General features: G+C 33.1%; 1 long non-coding RNA gene across 1 annotated transcript in view; it reads right to left on the reverse strand.

The window, feature by feature from the left end:
* Positions 1-17,573, reverse strand: part of LOC122240117 — an 80,445-nt gene that overhangs the window by 21,132 nt on the left and 41,740 nt on the right. The window contains exon 3 of the long non-coding RNA XR_006219456.1: positions 13,019-13,139. This is a non-coding gene — a long non-coding RNA (uncharacterized LOC122240117). The remainder of the gene's footprint in view (positions 1-13,018; positions 13,140-17,573) is intronic.

Here is a 17,573-nt window from a genome sequence, read left to right on the forward strand (position 1 = left end):
CTACCCTATAAGTTAAGAGTATGAAATTTCCAGTTCATTTCAATACCCACAACTCTATACAAGCAAGACACTAAACCTCTTCAGATATATACATGGTTACTTTGTCTCCTGAAATTATTTGAATTTATTGCAATTGGTAGAATTAGATTATGTGAAAAGAGTTTTGTTTTGAAGGAAGAGTAGAGATGAAAGAACAGAAACTAGCAAATAGTAGTGCTTAAATTTTTGCCTATTTTTACTAGAAAATTATGGGTTATTTATGTATTTTTCATTACTTCCAGCTACAGGCATCCTGAGTTGTAACTGTAGGGAAGAGAACTTTATTTTAAAGACTGTAATCCAGGAATGGCTTCAGATTTGCATTTCTAACTTTGACTTAAACATGAATAGCTTTCTCTTTGTCCCTTAACTGTTAGAATTCCAGTAACAGCTTCATTTCTAAGAGAAAAACTGTGTTTTCCAAGATGTCCTTTTTTTTTTTTTTTTTTTTTTTTTTTGCTGTTTGTATTAGTTCTCAAGTAAGACTCAACACCATATGCTGCAATCAATAGCCAAAGTACAGAGTGAACTCACTGGCCTGCAAGGTTTAGAACTTGTGACCTCATTAACATTAAACTGCCATATGGAAGTTATTGGGTCAATACAAATGGATGCTTAGTAAAGTAAAATGATAGGTGTTATGCTGATATTATTTTGTTTATATGAAGTTCTGGACAATACCTGATGTCATTAATTTTGGACATTTTTCTAAGTGTGTTTACAATTGTATCGATGATGTTTACTAGACTGAAGACTACTATGGAGATACCAGGGAAGCTTGATTCAAAACATTTTTGAGGGTAACAGTATGATAGCATTCTTCTGATTTCATTTATGTTTCAATTTTATCAGTATTGTTAATAGAAAATTTGTTATTAAAATATGTTTTAAGGATGAGTAACTCCTGTTTAACAAAATGGCACATATTTTTTTAAGAATTAGAATAACTGCTAAAACTAAATTTTTATATAAAGAGTCGATATTTTTGTTTTTTAAGTTTGAAGTGTTTCATACTTAATCATACAGAGACTAATATAATTAAAATGTTGGTAATTCTACAGATTAAGAAAGAAACTGAAAATATTATTCATTCATTCATTCATTCATTCATTCAACAAACATTTTTGAAAATTTCCGTTGTGCCAAGTTCTGTTTAAGGAACTGGGGCTGACACAGGGACCAAAAATTTTTGAAAAATTACCTGTCATTGAGCCATTTTCTTAATGGCTCCAATAGGAATCCATTGTTCTGTTATGGGGCTTATCATTCTGATGCATAGTTTATGCACATCCACATCTATTTTAAATTATTATTTTGTAGGAATTTAATAGCTTGTTTTTTACCCTCAATATTATATCTTTGTGGTGTGTCTATGTTGAAAAAGACACCTCAGTTTATTCGATTTTACTGCTAAAAGAATATTTAATTATGTATCTCTACTACAATTTAGGTATCAATTCTCTTATAAACAAAAGTGAATTCAATATATTGCTATTACGGGGTGCCTGGGGGTGCTCAGCAAGTTGAGGGTCTGACTCTTGATTTCACCTAGGTTATGATCTCATGGTTCATGGTTTCAAGCCCCTATCAGGCTCTGCGCTGACAGCTCTCTCCCCTCCCCTGCTCTTTCTCTCTTGCTCTCTCCCTCTCAAAAAAATATATTGCTGTTACAGACAATATCACAATTAATATTCCTTTCTGTTTTGTTATTAATATGTTCAGAAATATTACAATTCTTGGAGGAAGTAGAAAGTAGGTGGGTGAGAAGTTATACACATTTTTAATTTTTCTAGCTAGTGTCAAATTGTTTTACAAAATTACATTGCCAAAGTCCATTCCTGACAGCAATGTCCCAGAGTTTCTGTTTCTCCATATCCTCCCCAACTTGTGGGAATGTCAATCTTCTTTAATTCCTTTCCTTTTCTCCTTTTAGTTTTCCTTTCCCGGTGTTTCCTTATGCATTTCCTTCCTTCTTTCCTCCTTCTCACCCTCCCTCCTTCTCTCTTTCCTTCCCTCCTTTCTTTCTTAATATTATTTTTTTGTTCAAGTATAATTAACATACAGGTATACAATATAATGATTCAACAATTCTATACATTGCTCACTGCTCATCAAGGTAAGTATACTCTTAATTCCCTTTATTTATTTCATCCATCCCCCAGGCATTTTTCTTTCACCGTCTGATGAAATTGAATCAAATATGAATTAATATTTTCAATATGATACCTAAGGCCGAGCAAATGTTCTTGGGTCCCTTTTTTCCCTCTGAATAGACTGTAAATATGTATTGATGATTTTTCTACTGGATTCATTCTTTTCTATCTGTAGAACTTTTTAATTTTTTAATATTCTAAATACTGATAGATTCACATCTATCAGGAAAATGGGTATAAAAATAAGCTAAGATCACAGAATCATATGCCAAATGAGGACAGTACGCATTACGAGAATATTCCCCTTTGCTTAGTAGCAATATATTTATATGTCTATTAGGAAATTTTATTTTGTTTCTCTCCCCCATTACCCTAACATTTAGCATCATATGTGTTAATAATAATGAACCCTATATTTTACTATGTATGTTACAAAATATCAAAGAAAGAGAAAGCATGCACAAGGGATTTAATTTTTCTGAGGAAGCAGACCTAGGAAATAAGATGAATTTAACCTAGGTTCTATGGCCTCAGGGTATGTGTGCTTACCTATTTTGGCATCCATCTTTGAAATTCTCATGGAAAACCCCTGAAAACACCTCAGCCCTGCAAGTCAGCTTCCAATCATCTTAACCAGAATCGAAAACACCCATAAGAGTAAAAGGTGTCAAATTTCATGCCTGACTCTTTTAGCCTTACCATTTCTCCATACAGCATTGCAGAAATTACTCACATTCTTATAGGCAGCCTAATGCATTATATTTGTCTAGCCCTCCTAATTATTCTCAGTGGGAAAGCTGTCTGAATTACTTCATATTCATTACAAGAAGTGGAGACCAGAGTCAATTTTTGAACATCTACATCTTCATATCAATTTATTTTTAATAGTATTGACTTCCTTACACACTTTAAAAATATAAATCTGGATTTACACGTATTTACATATATGCTGATGAATATACATATATGTACATATATATAGTCTTATACTTTCATGTGGTATGTATGTTCATGGGTGTGTATGAATTTAGTTATTATGTGCTGTCTACTAGAAAGTTGACATTAATCACTTACCAATCTAAAAGTGAAAATTAAGTAAAATGATGTATTATTTTGGATAACATATGCTGGACTACCTCAATCAAGATAATGCAACATCATTATTATCATGTCTAAGCTAATTTGTAACTCTAAGGTATAAAATATGCACATTAACTACTTAAATAAGAATAATAAGGTTCTGAAAGTTATTTATGAAATAGGTGGCATTGAATTTGCTTTTGCAAAACAAGTGTTCATATTGCTCATTAGTCATAATGTAGAAAAATCCTCATCATGCCTGATGAATAAATTAATAAGTGAATTTAAAGCAGAAAATGTTTTTAAATATAACTATTTGAATTACTCAAAGATGATGCATCATTTATTAATGCATTACAAATAGTACATAGCTTTAAATATTTTACCTAAATCCAACATCTATCAAAATCTCAAAATACTGTTTATATAACAACAAAAAGCCATTTGACAAAATAGAAATTTCAATCAACTAATTATTCTGTCAATGATCTAAATCTATTTTAGTGAATATTTGATTAAAAAGCTAGATTAGCTTTACCAATAACCTCAGGTTATTGGGTAATTACGTTAAAGTTCTACGATAGTTTATTCTATGCCTGATTTACTAGTCATACATTATGTATACAACTTCTGTAGACTTTTAGTTCCTTTTACTAAGATTGTCTTCTCTGTGGTCTGCACATTAGTTTTGATGAGTTGATGAGCAAATTTATAATTTAACATTCAGATTAGAGTCTTCGTTCTGGAACAAGTATATTGGTTAGAAAATCACAAATCTGTACTTGAGTTTCGGTAGACTTAAAATCATTAAAATAATCAAACTTTAGGCAGTTAGTATATATCTCTAAGTCAGTTAAGCAGAATACCATGAAATTGCATTTCTGCTACTCTGAAATGCGAGAGTCCTTTAGATTTGATGTAAACAATATAAAAAGTAAAAAGTCTAATTAACTCATTCTGACATTAGCTTACTCAGTATTCAGAGATACTGCTTATTCTGATGAAAAGAGAACTTTTGACTTATAATGAAACATTTTACCACCATAATACAAATGCAATTCCCAGAGTTGTGCCATTTACAGCCAAGGCAATTGATTTCTGTTTTATGATTATGATATGATATACCACTGATATCTGAATTTGTTGATCAAACTATATTCAGTTGATGTATAATATTAGATTCTCAGAGTTGACCTAGGCCTTTCTAATGAGAAAAATAAGATTACAGGGACAAACATTCTTAGATCCCTATTCAATATCCACTGTTTCTTTATTAATATAACACCGATTCTATTTGGATGCCATATGCCTCATTAAAAATGTTCATGTACACACATAACCTTATTGATGGAGTATCTCAATTATTGCTAATGATACATAACAGATATCTACTAGATATAGCTTCCTGTATTATTTTCCTAGTAAAGAGCATAGACTCAACTAACTAACCTTGTGCCCTTGCCTTCTTCATAACTAAAGGACATATAGGATATCAGGAGTTGTAGCTGCTGTCTTGCAACTGGGATGATAAAACAGACACTCAAAGGAAGCTGGATTATGAAGATATGCAGTAGTGTTTTGAGTAGTTAATTGCAGCTTGGACTGCTCATCTCTGAACTTAAAAAAATATATACATATATATATATACATACATATATATACATATATATACATATATATATATATATATATCTCCATCCCTATGTGGAAAACCATTGTAGTCCGCTTTCTCTTTAATGTGATCAAATTTATTTTTAACGTAGTCATAACAAGTAGAGCATAATTGGCAGAACTTGAACTCAGTGTTCATAAGTCTTAATAGAATAGTTTTCACTAAACTGTACTATGTATAAGCATTCCTTTCAGTGGTCACACTTTTACGTAACATTGATGGTAAAAACTAAAAGTCAAAGCAAAAGTCTTTATAAAGCAAAATTAAATTATAATAATGAAACCACGGCTTCTATATACTTTTTGAAGAAGACAATAGAATAGAAAGATAATTTTTTAAAAGCTCTCATGTGAAAGATCTAATTACTCTGAGTGAATATGTAATCATTATTTTCTAGTGTTTTCTTCCTTATTTTCAGTTTTTCTTTCCCCTAGATTGATAAAAACAGACCCCTCCCTGACTTCTAACTATTCTTTTTAAGTTTATTTACTTATTTTTGAGAGAGAGAGACAGAGAGAGACAGAGAGAGACAGAGAGAGAGAGAGAGAAAACCAGTGGGGGAGGGGTAGAGAGAATCCCAAGCAGGTTTTGTTTTGTTAGTAGAGAGCCTGATGTGGGGCTTGACCTGTGAGATCATGACCTGAGAAAAAATCAAGAGTTGGACACTTAACCAACTGAGCCACCCAGGTGCCCCGACTTTTAGCTTTCTTAACTTATGCAATGATTTAGTTACATTCCAATCCTTTTATTTATTTCTCAGTATTTTTTAAAAAAATTAATGTTTATTTTTATTTGAGAGAGACAGAGAGAGAGAGAGAGAGAGAGAGAGAGAGAGAGAGAAAGCAGGGTGCAAAGAGAGAAGGGGACACAGAATCTGAAGCAGGCTCCAGGCTCTGAGCTATCTGTGCAGAGCCTTACACTAGGCTTAAACCCATGGACCACAAGATCATGACCTGAGCCAAATTCTGACTCGCCACCCAGGCACCACTCTCAGTGTTTTTTTTAAATAGGTGCTATCCCCCTTTATCATGTTCAGTCAGGTCTTCATTATTAAACTAGATCATTGTCTTGCTTCTGAGCTCCCTGCATTCCATATTTTCCTGATCTAATCAATTCTGCACAATGCTGGCAACTAAAATCTCTTCTAAAGGCTTTTATTATGTCAGTATGTGCACTGACTGCACCCCACACTCAAACACACTCAAATAAACACAATTAATTTAAAATTAAAATCTAATCTTCTAATGTCATGGAACATACACTTTGCCCACTTTAGAGATAGTTACAAATTTTTCCACTTACTATCACTGATTTATCTACCATTATTCCACTTAATCCACTCTATAATCCAACCAAAGTAGACTCCTCTTCAATCTGAGTATATTTTTGGAGTTTTTACCTCTTTTTCTAGGCTTATTCAATTCCTCTGCCTGAGAGGCGCTTTCCTTCATTTGCATATGTTCAAATTGCCCATATATATCAAAGATGGAACACAAATGATATCTCCCTCATAAATCATCTCAATTTTTATATTCTGATGATGAATTATACATTCCATCAATAAATTTTATTAGCTTTTCACACTCTATTATTATAGTTTATTTTGTCTGTTCATTTTATTCATTTATAAAAGTAGCATTTTGCAACCTGTTTAAGGAGCAGTCGGAAACCCATAGTGTATTTAGTATTTTACAAGAAGCTTCAGAAATCTCAATAACTATCTTAAACAAATATTGTCTAAACTTCTTAACATTTTATACAAGATGTATTGACATCAACAACAAAAGGTGCTTATCAGATACTAAAGAATATTTGGGTGTTAGGTAACTTTTTATAGCTCTAAGTCGATGAAAGAATTAGATGGACTCTGCCAGATATAAACTGTTTTTCTGTTTTCTGTTTAAATAAATGGTGACCATAGATGATGAATGTAGCAATAGCATAGTAATGGAAGGATTCAACTCTAACCGGAGTGCTGCTGTTAAGGGCAAAAGAAAGACTTTCTCTAACCACCCTCTTTCCATCCCCAGTCACATGGGACTGACTGCTTTTTGTTTATTTATCTTCAAAACATGAAGAAAATAATATTGAGAAAAATGTTTTCAGAAATTGCGGAAGCAATTTTCATCAAAAGCATTGGTACCCTTCCTCTGTGCTTGATAATACTTTGTGTTTACAATTGCTTTTGTGTTGTCCATTGCTTTATAAGGATCATAGTTCATCAGTTATGCTTTTATTCACATTTTAACCTATCTCTAATTGAATTACTGAACTATGTCCTATAATAATAATTAGAAAAAAATAGCTTCATCATACCAGGCGAGGGGTACTCTTTAGTACATTGATGGTGTTGTCATTGACGTCACCTGTTTTAACTTGGTAAAAATTGTCACATCACATCACTTAAATTTGAATTCCTATTTGTATGTTAAAATGTTTTTTAAGAGATTATTACTGAAACATTAATTGGTACTGTATGCCTAGAACATTATCCAGTTGTTGGAAATGCAATTGGTGCAAATAAAATTACACATCTCTTTAAAGAAATCATACAATTTCCAGAGTTAGAAGAGTTAGATATCACCATTCATGAATCAATAAGGGACATCCTTCAAGCACTAATGTAAAATACAGTAAAATACTTCTGAGATTCCCTATTTAGCTCCTATACATATGTGAACACTACAATTTTAGCCAAACAGAAAATGCAATAAAAAAGTCACATATGATATTATCAATCCCAAGCATTTAAAAGAAGTAAAATAATATAACAATGATGCCATAAATTCCCACCAATAACTGAAGAAATGGAAAAAATAGATTATAAATGTGCAAAAATCTTAGATTTGAATTTTGATCTGGATATAGTAGTATCCAAAAGTAGTATAATGCATGATTGAATATATGCTGCTTTCATTTAGATAAAAAAAAAATATATATATATGGTATATATATATACCAGTTATGTTTTCTCTGTTCCTAATATGAATTAAATCAATGCTGAATCTTAAAATAGACACGTGCTATTAAAGTGGATTTAATGCACTTGGGGAAGGGATGTGTCATAGTCTTCTATGTATATTCAAGGCCTACAATCACATGAAACACACCCCAAAAATTTCTTTTGAATGAAGACTAAATGTTGGAGAAAAGTGTAGTAATTTTATTGGAAAAAGTGTTATTGATTCATCTCAACATTATTTTTATTTATTCTTTTGTGTTTGTGTGTGTGTAATTTACATTAAAATATTTAATATAGTTATCCCCTCCCACATTTTCTGTGTCCTTTGTCAGGTATTTTCATTTTTAACAAGTCGTTCTTCTTATTATTTTACATTTTTATTTTATTTGAATTTACCACATTTTTATTCTTTCCAGTGTTGTTTATTCATTCCTTCATCGCTATAAATCCAACTGAGATACTTTTTTTTTCCTGTCTCGAGAACTTCCTTCAGTATTTCTTTTTTTTTAATTTTAATGTTTATTTATTTTGAGATACAGAAAGAGTGGGGGGGGGTGCACAGAGAGAGAGAAGGAGACAGAGAATCCCAAGCAGACTCCATGCTGTGTCAGTGCAGAAACAGACATGGGGCTCAATCTCATGAACCATGAGATCATGACTTGAGCCAAAATCAAAAGTCAGACTCTTAACCAACTGAGCCACCCAGGTGCCCTAATCCTTCAGTATTTCTATTAGTACAAGTTTACTACCTATAAATTTCTTTTTAGGGAGATGGGGGATCTTAAGTATAATTCACTTTAAGTTTGAAATATATTTTAGGTGGATATCAAATCATAGCTTAACATTTATTTCTTTTAAAGAATTTTAAATATGTCATACGCTGTCCTCTGGTTTTCATCATTTCTGCTTCAGAACTAGGTGCCATTATTATTGCTGCTTATTTGAAGATAATGCCCTATTCTCTGATTGCTTCTAACATTTTTCTATTGCTGACTGAATTTTAGTGATTTTGCTATAGTTGAAGTTTTATTCTTTCATATTTATCCTCCCTGTCTCTATAGCTTTGTCTTCTTGTCTGTCAAGTTTAGAAAATTTACAGTATCTCTTCAAACAAAACTCACTGCATCCTTTTATCTCTTCTCCTGGTAGGACTTCAATTCCATGACTATGATTCTTCATTTTGTTCCATACATATTTTACATTATTTTCTATATGGTTATTCATGTTCATTTCATTATCAGTCTGTATTCTCTATTGACTTATCTTTAATTCCATTAACACTTTGTTCAGCTCTATCTTGGAGTGACCCTGCATAAATTCAACTGAAAACCTAAAGTACTTTCCTGGTCTTTTCCTCCTGGTCAGGATTTGAACAGCATTTTTTTTTTCCTTTGGCTATATAAGGCTGCTCTGTTGTCTGTTTAGCCTCTTAGCTCTTACTTTCAGCTTGCCTGTTCAGCTTCTCACACTCTTCAGATTAGGAGCTAAGAAGTACTATACCAGCCTAGTCACATAATCTCAGGCTCACCTCTCTACTGCTGCCTTTGCTCTGAAGTTTCGTGTTTTAGTTCCAAGCTATTGTGGTAGTGCTGAATTCTAATTTTTGTCTCCACAGTTGTGTGCTACTTGACAATGCTCTGAGGCTACATTTTCACTTGGCCTATGGCCCATGCTGCAGATAAGTTTGCAAACGCCTCAAGAAAAGTGACAGATGAACGTTGGAGTCCTTTTGCTGTCTTTTCTCTTGGGAATTTTGAACCCAACGGTCTGAGTTGATTTCCAATATCTTAAAACAGTAGTTTTCATCTTTATATTTATTCTTTCTGAGAGTTTTTTTTTTTTTTCTGATATAAGCTATCCCACTATAACCAGAAAAATGAAATTCTCTGAAGCTAGTTTTTAATCTGGTTTTAAAGAGTTGGTGGAGTGGAATATTCGACAATCAATTTAAGAAAAATGTTCTTAATATATATATAACTAAAGACTTCTGAAAAATGAAAGCATAATCTTTTGTGACACATGAAGCTTTTGTAATTAGCAAAAAGGTTCATGTTTTGCTGTGCAGGTAAAATCATAATGGTGTTTAATGAGGAAAAGATACACATCACCTGAATAAATCAATAGCTTTTAAAATTTCTAAATCTATTTAATAGTTCAATAGTTTCAGTGATCTAAGTTTATTATTAAGCTAATGACCATCTTGATGTGATCAAGTGAAATATCTTTTCAATGGCATCAAACACTGATATTTTCATTTTATCTTCCCTCAGTTATATTATGGTACCTCTAACTTTTTCATAATATTTAACTAGGTCATTCTATTTCAGGATCATTCTCCATCCTGCTACACTTATGCTTACTTCAACTAAAATCAGATATATGGTGGCATGACTTGCTCACTCGGAATAAATATAGAGAAGTTTCTGCTTTTGCATTTTATCCACTGGTTTGCATTTTGCTCATGGCCCTCACACTGCTTCAGTTTTTGTATTTCTTTATTATGCAAAAAGATACACTATATGAAAGTGGATAAAGTTCAAGTACCAAGTCTTGTTTTGTTATTCTTATCCTGGCAAAATCTCTCGTCAACTCCTGGGATAAAATGCCATTTTGGGGCTACATGATGAGGCTCATTTCGCTTTGATATGGCATGCTCCAAAACAATGATGTTTGTTGGGTTCTTTGAGCAAATGCAAATTGAGTGCTGAATATATATTTCTTTAATTAATGAAAATAGAAATTACATTCTTTAGCATCTATTACTTGAAATATGTGACCCATGTAAAACAGTTTTCTACAAAAATAATACTTATGTGAAAGCTTTTATTTATTTTCTAAGTTTATCAGCAGGGAAGTTTTAAACCTATTTAAACTTAAACTAAAACCAAATATTTTATTTTACGTTTTAAAGTTTATTTATGTTGAGAGAGAGAGAGCAAGAAACATTAAGCGCCAGTGGGGGAGAGGCAGAGAGAGAGGGAGAGAGAGAGAGCCCCAAGCAGGTTCTGCACTGTCAGCACGCTGTTTACGGTGGGGCTCAAACTTGTTAACAATGAGATTATGACCTGAGCTGAAATCATGAGTCAGATGCATAACTGACTGAGCCATCCAGATGCCCCCAAAATAAGTATCTTAAGACAGATAGTAAATTCACATGGTTTAAAATGTAAAATGTGTCAGGAGGTTAAGAACTATAAATTTTAAAAAGTTAAGAATAAATTTGTAATGTTACTTGAATGAGTAGACCTATAAAAAAGGAAAAGTGGATGCAGATGTCACTTAATAGTGTCAAAAATATTTTGAAGCGTATTTATTTAAAAAACATAAAAATTAGAGTAATTATGAGATCAGATATGGAACATGCATGATATTGTGAAATATCTATTAACAACCTCAATTGTGACACTACGTTCTTTGCTCAGGTCAGAGGAGGAAAACAGACTACTTCCTGGATATCCATGAAGAAGATATCCTTAATAAAAGATATCTTGGATAAATTTTAAACATTGAATCTTTAAGAGATGTCTTTGTTATTTAGAATACTAGCATCCTGCAACACAGTTAAATTAGAATAAATGCCTTGTATTCATACAATGCTTTCCAATTACTAAAAATGTTTCACCTACATTGTTTAATTTTTATCTCTATGGCAGTCATGTGCTACTTTAACATTTCCATTTTAAAGGTCACTTTTATTACCTAACATTACGTGAATAATAGCACAGTCTAAACCTGAATTCATATCTTTTGACTCTATATTCAATCTACTGTGCACTGTATTGAGTTTAAAATGTCATCATGATTAACTTAAAGCTAATAGAGAATATTGAATATCCAAAATTTTTGGAATTGAGTAATGAGCATATATTTAAAAATATGCATAAGGTTACAGAGTGGTCAAGGATAATTTTCTTCTTTTGTATAGTACCATGTGACCTCTCTTACAATGATCATTCCTGTGTATTGTATAACTATGGCTGATTCTGCTCTCAAGTAATAGGGCAAAGTAAGGGCTACTAGGTTACAGGCTGATTTCGAGGATCAACATATTTCCCAACACTAGTTTACATATTTACTCTCTCCTTCCCTTGGCTTTTGTGTGCATAATTTTATTTTGATAGAAATAAACCTATTTCATGGTAAAAGATAAGGTCCAAGTACATTGCTTTATCTGTCTTGCTCATTACTTATTTCTAGAAAACATTTTAAACTCCTTAGATTTTACTTAAAAACTTTTATTGTACCAATTGTCTATTAAGTAAAATCTATTTCCTCTATAGTTTATTGATCATGCTCTTTTTATTATACATCTAACTGCTATTTATGTCATGTATCTTCCACAAACCATTTCTCTCTTCCCATATTACCTTCTCTGACCTACTTGTAGCTAGTTTTCTGGTAGTGCTTATCACCAAATGTGATGAATGTCACATTTTCATGCATAACTGTCTTGGGATCATAGATAATTGCCCTTTTATGCATTTATGTCATTCTGCCAGTTACCGATTTATTGACTCTTACCTCCAAATTCAAAAGCTTGCTTGCTTTGTAAAAATGGATCTGTGCCCTTTAAATAATTTTGTTTTACCAGCTGGCATGATGATCAGCTCTATCAATAGAGAGTACTGGAGAAACATTGCAGGAGATAAGGGTTTTGCTTCCGATTCCCATGAACCCTCCTAGTGGGCTCCTCCATGGAATAAACCTTGTACAGCACTTGGCTATGGGAAATCAGATGGCTATGTCCTATGTTAGGAGATTTTAGGGAACATATTGCAAAGCAGAACACTGCTTTCTGGCCTTGCTGAAAAAAGTGGGCCATGCTTCACTTATCTAGTTAAAGTATATCTATAGGTTGGGTCTTGCTGATGCTCATGAATTCCTTAGACCATGTTATCTATGGAATATCTTATCTTGTTTTCCACCCTGCTTTCTACATCTGCTCTTTTTTAGTGTTGGGAATGCCTTAACTTGTTTTTCTGCATGCCATGCATACATTCTTACTGGCATGTGGCTCACTGACATATTGCACAATGTTTCCCTAAATGTATGCTTCATAAATACGGGAGGCTGAGAGCAGTTTAGGGAGTCTTCCCTTAGCCTCCCTCTCACCTCTCTTGACTTGCAGAGTCTTGAGTAATCCTTTCTGCTGTCCTCGGCTTTGCTGGACAAAGCTGAAAGCTGAACCCACACCTGGCTCCTGCAGTACTCATGGCTTCTCAGTTCCTGACTCCTGCAGTACACACAAAAAAAACAGCAGTATTCACTGGCCAGAAGCTTCCACAATACACCCTCTTTGAGTGGTTTTAAGCAGAGTGTCTCCAAGGAGATACCTCCCAGTGAAGACCTTTCTTTAGTACCTTAGTGAATGAATATCCAGCAAGTGCTAGAAGGTAGATTCCCAGCAAATTTTGTCTGTGTTACACCAAATTGACTTCTCTGCCACCCAGTTGGCCATGGCTGTATCCTCCCATATGGGCTGTATCTTAGCCCTGTAGGAGCCTTTCTCTTGAGCGTTGTATCTCAACCACAGAGAGAGTGGTTGTTCTTTATATCTCCTGTACCTTTATTCTTTTTTTTTAAGAGTTATCTTTTAAGTAAGCTCTACACCCAATGTGGGACTCAAACCCACAACCCCAAGAGCAAGAATCACATACTTCACTGACTGAGCCAGCCAGACACCCCCCCAATATTCTTTAAAACTTATTTACTTTTTACAAGCTTATGCCACATTACTCCAATTTCTCCTTATAGCCAATATTTCTTCACATTGAACTTGTTCAAATTACTGTGTGGATTCTCTCTCCTGAGTGGACTCAGACTTCTAATAAATACTTGCTAATGGAATAGAATAGAGTTCACTTAATTCATACCACAATTTAAATTACTTATCTCAAGGTTCTTCTTGTAGGATTCACTTAGGTGAAAGTAAGAAAAGTAAAATTATTGGACATTATCCATTGGTGACAAGGATTGAAGAGCCTGCACATAAATCACAGAACATATATGACATGAGGGTCTCTCAAAGTTAACATTACAAATTTAACAATATTCACTGGGTAATTCTTTTAAAGATGGTCATTCTTGTTTGTGAACACAACTGGGCAACTCCTGTTTCTTATGTGAATATTTATTTCTCATTAAGTACTTTATTGAGGATATTTATAAGGTAGTTTCTGATCAGCTGAAAAGTAATTATACTTTCTGTTTAATTTTTTTGAAATTTAAAATCTCAAATCAAATTTAACTCTTCAGTGAAGATTTTACTAATTTTTCACACATGCTTTTGGTGCATTATTAATTCTGGCTGAATATGCCATAATTCATCATGAAAGAATTACTTGGAGACATAAAAAATGCATAAAAGTACAGCTGTTGTATTGCTGAAAGCAATGCATTGGGGCATGCACACGGTGTTATGAAACACAACTGATTAATTGTACATCCTTGTTACAGTAATTTCTTAACTTTATGATAATTGTCATCTATTTGAGAGCAGATTGTAGGATTTCCTTTATGCAATAAACTTACCAAAACAAACAAGAAATAATTAAGTTATTAACAAATATGTTGATCACTGTAGGTTGGAGAATCTCAAATTGTAAATAGTGCATTAAAGCTACAATACCAATAAAAAGTCTAAGTCTAAACTCTCATGAGTTAGGTAAATTGCATAAAAATTATTGAAGCACCAAATTTTTGATATTTTGAATATCTTAACTTTTGAATCATTCTAAAGTTGTATTATACCTATATAATCATTTTATTATATATAACGAGTTCTCATCATGCAAGTTGTATTACCTCACATGTTATTGCCTAAACACTGTCACTAATGCTAAAAGCATGAGTTATGTGAATCATTGAAGAAACTAGAGGCAATTCTATTGAATATTCTTGACCATTATATATTTATTCAATGATAGAAAATGTTAGAAGTTTATAACACTTTTATAATTAAAAGTTGAATAACATGTGAAAGAACTTATAAATATAAAGGAAAGCTGTATAAACTTTCTTTTTTTTAATATGAAATTTATTGTCAAATTGGTTTCCATACAACACCCAGTGCTCATCCCAAAAGGTGCCCTCCTCAATACCCATCACCCACCCTCCCTTCCCTCCCACCCCCCATCAACACTCAGTTTGTCCTCAGTTTTTAAGAGTTGCTTATGCTTTGGCTTTCTCCCTCTCTAACCTCTTTTTTTTTCTTCCCCTCCCCCATGGACTTCTGTTAAGTTTCTCAGGATCCACATAAGAGTGAAAACATACAGTATCTGTCTTTCTCTGTATGACTTATTTCACTTAGTATAACACTCTCCACTTCTATCCACATTGCTACAAAAGGCCATATTTCATTCTTTCTCATTGCCACGTAGTATTCCATTGTGTATATAAACCACAATTTCTTTATCCATTCGTCATAAACTTTCTTATTATTACTCAACATTCAACAAATATGTTTGTTTTCTACTTTATTTCAGGCTCCAAGCTAGGATTTTATGGCAATAAATATCTATTGTTTTTAAATTCAAAGAACTTTAAGCCAAATAGGTAAGATATAAAAACATGTTACCCATGAGTTTATTGGAGATTCTGCTCATTAAAAACCTTCAATTTGCTTACCAAATTATCTGTAGATTAATATCCACTTAACATTCAGGGTTTTTTAAAAAAATGTTTTATTTATTTTTTGAGAGAGAGAGAACGCAAGCAGGGGAGGGGTAGAGAGAGAGGCGGGGAGGGACAGAGGATGTGAAGCAGGCTCTGTGCTGACAGGCTGACAGCAGGTAGCCTGATGTGGGGCTCAAATTCACAAACACAAGATCGTCACCAGAGCTGAAGTCAGACACTCAACCAACTGAGCCACCCAGGAGCCTCAACATTTAGTTTAACTATGTTGAGTAATTTTGAAATATAATTCTACTTAACTAGCCGAACTACAATGTACAGAGAAATTCATTATTATATTTATCTGTTAAAAAAAAGATGCTTATGTTTGTCAAAGTAAATAATACCTGAAGATAGCTCACAAGTTAAATTTCAGAGCTAGGATTTATATTTAGTTCTTATGACTCCAAGCTAATAGTTATTTTACCATATTACAACTGTTTATTTTAGAACTTTAACAAATTTTTCTTAAAGTTGAATTCCTAGGTAGTAATTGAAAGTAGTTTTAGTTTGTTTCACATAGCTTTCCACTTTTGTAAATAATCTCTAACTTTTAAACATACCCTTTACTACTAATCTTCTTTACACCTTACAGATGACGCTTTATTTTTTAGAGCAGTTTAAGTTTCATAGCAAAGCTGAGCAGAAGGTACAGAGATTTCCTATATACCTCTGATCCCACATATATATACCCCACCAGAGTAGTAAATTTGTTACAACCGATTAACTTCATTGACAAATCATTATTACTCAGAGTCCATGGTTTACACTGAGGTTCATTCATGGTATTACACATTATATGGGTTTGGACAAATTTATAATGACATGTCACTACCATTATAGACTTTTACAGAGTAGATTCACTGCCCTAAAAATCCTTTGTACTTTGTTTATTCATCCTTCTCTCCCTCCAACCACTGATCTCTTTGCTATCTTCATAGTTATTCCTTTTCTAGATTATCATATAGTAAGAATCATAGAGTATGTAGCCATTTCAGTTTATATATTCACCTACTGAAGGACATCTTGTTTCCTTCCAAAATTATGAATAAAGCTGCTAAAAACACCCATGTGGATATTATGTGGACATAAATTTTCTACTCATTTGATAAATACCAAGGAGTGTATTTTCTGAATAGTATGGCAAGAGAATGTTTAGTTTTGTAAGAAACCACCCAAACTGCTGTCCAAAGTGGCTGTACCATATTGCATTCAAACCAACAATGAAAGAGAGTTCTTATTGCCCTACATGTTTGCCAGCATTTCACGTTAGTGTTCTCGATTCTGGACATTCTAATACGTGTGCAGTAGCATCTCATTGTTATTTTAAAATGCATTTTCCTGATGACATATGATGTAGAGCATCTTTTCATACACATATTATGCCATCTGTATATATTCTTTGGTGAGGTGTCTGTTAGCATCTTTGACCCATTTTTTTAATTGGGTTGCTTGTTTTCTTATTGTTGAGTCTTAAGAGTTCTCTGTGTATATATATTTAATACTCCTTTACAGATATGTCCTTTTTAAAATATTTATTTATTTATTTTGAGAGAGAGAGAGAGAGAGTAGGGGAAGGGCAGAGATAGAGGGAGACAGAGAATCTGAAGCAGACTCCATGCTGTCATGGCAGAGCCCAATGTGGGGTTCAAACTCACGAACTGTGAGGTCATGACCTAAACTGAAGTTGGACGGTTAACCAACTGAGCCACCAAGGCACCCCACAGATAAGTTTTTTGCAAATATTTTCTCCCAGTTTGTGGATGGTATTTTCATTTTCTTAATACTGTATTTTAATAGTTTTATAAGAAGATGTGGTATATATATGTGCATGCGCACGTGTGTGTGTGTGTGTATATATATATACACACACATATGTGTGTGTGTGTGTCTGTGTGCACAATGGAATATTACTTAGCCATAAAAAGGATGAAATCTTGCCATTTGCATTGACATGGATGGAGCTAGAGAGTATAATGCTACACGAATGTTAGAG

Source organism: Panthera tigris, chromosome B4 (assembly GCF_018350195.1).
Source record: "Panthera tigris isolate Pti1 chromosome B4, P.tigris_Pti1_mat1.1, whole genome shotgun sequence".
In the NCBI taxonomy this organism is placed as follows: Eukaryota; Metazoa; Chordata; class Mammalia; order Carnivora; family Felidae; genus Panthera; species Panthera tigris.